A 4,754-nucleotide genomic window follows, 5' to 3' on the forward strand; every position below is an offset into this window, starting at 1 on the left:
ATGCCGCGTCCTTGCGGATTGAAAAGCTAAGTTGTTTGTTTGTTTTTTCCCCTCTGCTGTGTTCGGTAGCGAGCGATAAGAAGTCAACCCTCCCGATGTCCTCCCGTCTGGGGATGGAACGTAAACGAGAACAGCGAGCTCGGGAGCTTGGTCGAAGCGAGGCGAGAACTGTCCGGCTGGGAGCCAACGGGAATTCTGCAGGTACGCCAGTCGCGCAAGGGAGTGCGGTGGTGCGTCATGGCTCACTGACTCGGTGTTCTTGTAGAGGACTCGATACATAGGCGAGAGGGGGAGAAAGGGCTAAAGGATGGAATTCCCACAGCCACAGACCTTAGTGAGTGAGAGCTAACGCTGGGCTTTTTCGGCCACCCTTGCAGAGGAATCAGTGCGGGGCCGTGCGCTGAGAAGATACCGTCCGAGATGGACTTGAGTTGCCTGGACGTGATTCTCGGAACACGTGAAGGGACCTCAGCGTTCGGCCTTCCCATGGCTCTGTGTGAGTAAGAGGTGCGTGCTTTGAAATCTTCAAGCGTCCTGGCAGTATGTTTCTTCTGAGGCAGAGATCTTCCTGCTGGGGCACGGAGCCTGGTGGCTTGGGGACTGGTGAAGGGGCAGTAGGCGGTTCAACAGAGCGTGGATAGAGATTCAAGGCCTCCGTTCTCTCCGAGTTCCTGGAGTGGCAGCGGGAGGGGGTGGCCGATGGTGGGAGGAGAAGCGATGCCGCGTCCTTGCGGACTGAAACGCTAAATTGTTTGTTTGTTTTTTCCCCTCTGCTGTGTTCGGTAGCGAGCGATAAAAAGTCAACCCTCCCGATGTCCTCCCGCCTGGGGATGGAACGTAAACGAGAACAGCGAACTCGGGAGCTTGGTCGAAGCGAGGCGAGAACCGTCCGGTTGGGAACGGAGCAGCCATCGCTGACAAGGAGATAAGTGTCGGGTCTGGAAATCTCTCGGTTTACGGCCCACTCGGGTCTAGGAAGGGAAGTCACGTTTGCTTAGACAGCGAGTCAGAGCGGAGGCTTCCTTGGTAGTGGGAGAAACAGGGCTCCCGTTTGTCAGGGCTGCTGGTTTCTCTGGAACACGGTGTCCTCCTTAGCAGACGCTTGGCTCGAGGAGGAAGACGCAAGGTGGTAAGGTTTCTGGTTGCTCTCTCGTATTGGCCAATACGTCCTGTCTGTCTGTTTCTGTCTGTGTCTTTGTCCTTGCTCTGCTTCTGCCGTGTCCTTGTACAGCACACTTGCAGGCATTCCAGGGAGCATCTCCAAGGGTTAAGGGCTCAGGAGCCAACGGGAATTCTGCAGGTACGCTAGTCGCGCAAGGGAGAGCGGTGGTGCGTCATGGCTGAATGACTCGGTGTTCTTGTAGAGGACTCGATACATAGGCGAGAGGGGGGAAAGGGCTAAAGGATGGAATTCCCACAGCCACAGACCTTAGTGAGTGGGAGCTAACGCTGGGCTTTTTCCGCCACCCTTGCAGGGGAATCAGTGCGGGGCCGTGGGCTGAGAAGATACCGTCCGAGATGGACTTGAGCTGCCTGGGCGTGATTCTCGGAACACGTGAAGGGTCCTCAGCGTTCGGCCTTCCCATGGCTCTGTGTGAGTAAGAGGTGCGTGCTTTGAAATCTTCAAGCGTCCTGGCAGTATGTTTCTTCTGAGGCAGAGAGCTTCCTGCTGGGGCACGGAGCCTGGTGGCTTGGGGATTGGTGAAGGGGCAGTAGGCGGTTCAACAGAGTGTGGATAGAGATTCAAGGCCTCCGTTATCTCCGCGTTCCTGGAGTGGCAGCGGGAGGGGGTGGCCGATGGTGGGAGGAGAAGCGATGCCGCGTCCTTGCGGACTGAAACGCTAAGTTGTTTGTTTGTTTTTTCCCCTCTGCTGTGTTCGGTAGCGAGCGATAAGAAGTCAACCCTCCCGATGTCCTCCCGTCTGGGGATGGAATGTAAATGAGAACAGCGAGCTCGGGGGCTTGATCGAAGCGAGGCGAGAACCGTCCGGCTGGGAGCGGAGCAGCCATTGCTGACAGGGAGATAAGTGTCGGGTCTGGAAATCTCTCGGTTTACGGCCCACTCAGGTCTAGGAAGGGAAGTCACGTTTGCTTAGACAGCGAGTCCGAACGGAGGTTCCCGAGGTGCTTCCTTGGTAGTGGGAGAAACAGTGCTCCCGTTTGTCAGGGGTGCTGGTTTCTCTGGAACACGGTGTCCTTTTCAGCAGACGCTTGGCTCGAGGAGGAAGACGCAAGGTGGTAAGGTTTCTGGCTGCCTCTTATGTGTTTCTCTCTTATTGCTCTCTCGTATTGGCCAATACGTTCTGTCTGTCTGTTTCTGTCTGTGTCTTTGTCCTTGCTCTGCTTCTGCCGTGTCCTTGTACAGCACACTTGCAGGCATTCCAGGTGAGCATCTCCAAGAGTTAAGGGCTCAGGAGCCAACGGGAATTCTGCAGGTACGCCAGTCGCGCAAGGGAGAGCGGTGGTGCGTCCTGGCTGACTGACTCAGTGCTCTTGTAGAGGACCCGATACATAGGCGAGAGGGGGGGAAAGGGCTAAAGGATGGAATTCCCACAGCCACAGACGTTAGTGAGTGAGAGCTAACGCTGGGCTTTTTCGGCCACCCTTGCAGAGGAATCAGTGCGGGGCCGTGGGCTGAGAAGATACCGTCCGAGATGGACTTGAGCTGCCTGGACGTGATTCTCGGAACACGTGAAGGGTCCTCAGCGTTCGGCCTTCCCATGGCTCTGTGTGAGTAAGAGGTGCGTGCTTTGAAATCTTCAAGCGTCCTGGCAGTATGTTTCTTCTGAGGCAGAGAGCTTCCTGCTGGGGCACGGAGCCTGGTGGCTTGGGGACTGGTGAAGGGGCAGTAGGCGGTTCAACAGAGCGTGGATAGAGATTCAAGGCCTCCGTTCTCTCCGCGTTCCTGGAGTGGCAGCGGGAGGGGGTGGCCGATGGTGGGAGGAGAAGCGATGCCGCGTCCTTGCGGACTGAAACACTAAGTTGTTTGTTTGTTTTTTCCCCTCTGCTGTGTTCGGTAGCGAGCGATAAGAAGTCAACCCTCCCGATGTCCTCCCGTCTGGGGATGGAACGTAAATGAGAACAGCGAGCTCGGGAGCTTGGTCTAAGCGAGGCGAGAACCGTCCGGCTGGGAGCGGAGCAGCCATCGCTGACAGGGAGATAAGTGTCGGGTCTGGAAATCTCTCGGTTTACGGCCCACTCGGGTCTAGGAAGGGAAGTCACGTTTGCTTAGACAGCGAGTCAGAGCGGAGGCTTCCGAGGTGCTTCCTTGGTAGTGGGAGAAACAGGGCTCCCGTTTGTCAGGGCTGCTGGTTTCTCTGGAACACGGTGTCCTCCTTAGCAGACGCTTGGCTCGAGGAGGAAGACGCAAGGTGGTAAGGTTTCTGGCTGCCTCTCTTGTTTCTCTCTTGTTGCTCTCTCGTATTGGCCAATACGTCCTGTCTGTCTGTTTCTGTCTGTGTCTTTGTCCTTGCTCTGCTTCACAGCACACTTGCAGGCATTCCAGGGAGCATCTCCAAGGGTTAAGGGCTCAGGAGCCAACGGGAATTCTGCAGGTACGCCAGTCGCGCAAGGGAGAGCGGTGGTGCGTCATGGCTGACTGACCCGGTGTTCTTGTAGAGGACTCGATACATAGGCGATAGGGGGGAAAGGGCTAAAGGATGGAATTCCCACAGCCACAGACCTTAGTGAGTGGGAGCTAACGCTAGGCTTTTTCGGCCATCCTTGCAGGGGAATCAGTGCGGGGCCGTGGGCTGAGAAGATACCGTCCGAGATGGACTTGAGCTGCCTGGGCGTGATTCGCGGAACACATGAAGGGTCCTCAGCGTTCGGCCTTCCCATGGCTCTGTGTGAGTAAGAGGTGCGTGCTTTGAAATCTTCAAGCGTCCTGGCAGTATGTTTCTTCTGAGGCAGAGAGCTTCCTGCTGGGGCACGGAGCCTGGTGGCTTGGGGATTGGTGAAGGGGCAGTAGGCGGTGCAACAGAGCGTGGATAGAGATTCAAGGCTTCCGTTCTCTCCGCGTTTCGGGAGTGGCAGCGGGAGGGGGTGGCCAATGGTGGGAGGAGAAGCGATGCCGCGTCCTTGCGGACTGAAAAGCTAAGTTGTTTGTTTGTTTTTCCCCTCTGCTGTGTTCGGTAGTGAGCAATAAGAAGTCAACCCTCCCGATGTCCTCCCGTCTGGGGATGGAACGTAAACGAGAACGGCGAACTCGGGAGCTTGGTCGAAGCGAGGCGAGAACCGTCCGGTTGGGAGCGGAGCAGCCATCGCTGACAGGGAGATAAGTGTCGGGTCTGGAAATCTCTCGGTTTACGGCCCACTCGGGTCTAGGAAGGGAAGTCACGTTTGCTTAGACAGCGAGTCCGAGCAGAGGTTCCCGAGGTGCTTTCTTGGTAGTGGGAGAAACAGGGCTCCCGTTTGTCAGGGTGCTGGTTTCTCTAGAACACGGTGTCCTTTTCAGCAGACGCTTGGCTCGAGGAGGAAGACGCAAGGTGGTAAGGTTTCTGGCTGCCTCTCTTGTTTCTCTCTTGTTGCTCTCTCGTATTGGCCAATACGTCCTGTCTGTCTGTTTCTGTCTGTGTCTTTGTCCTTGCTCTGCTTCTGCCGTGTCCTTGTACAGCACACTTGCAGGCATTCCAGGTGAGCATCTCCAAGGGTTAAGGGCTCCGGAGCCAACGGGAGTTCTGCAGGTATGCCAGTCGCGCAAGGGAGAGAGGTGGTTCGTCATGGCTGACTGACTCAGTGTTCTTGTAGAGGAC

At 56.4% G+C, this 4,754-nt stretch overlaps 1 long non-coding RNA gene across 1 annotated transcript; it reads left to right on the forward strand.

Moving 5' to 3' along the window:
• Positions 1–1,429: 1,429 nt before the first annotated feature.
• LOC142825626 (uncharacterized) lies at positions 1,430–3,853 on the forward strand. Its single transcript, XR_012899990.1, has 3 exons — positions 1,430–1,605; positions 1,885–2,741; positions 3,021–3,853. It is a non-coding gene; the product is annotated as an uncharacterized LOC142825626 (long non-coding RNA).
• The last annotated feature ends 901 nt before the right edge of the window (positions 3,854–4,754 follow it).

Source organism: Pelodiscus sinensis, unplaced genomic scaffold (genome assembly GCF_049634645.1).
Source record: "Pelodiscus sinensis isolate JC-2024 unplaced genomic scaffold, ASM4963464v1 ctg183, whole genome shotgun sequence".
NCBI lineage: Eukaryota > Metazoa > Chordata > Testudines > Trionychidae > Pelodiscus > Pelodiscus sinensis.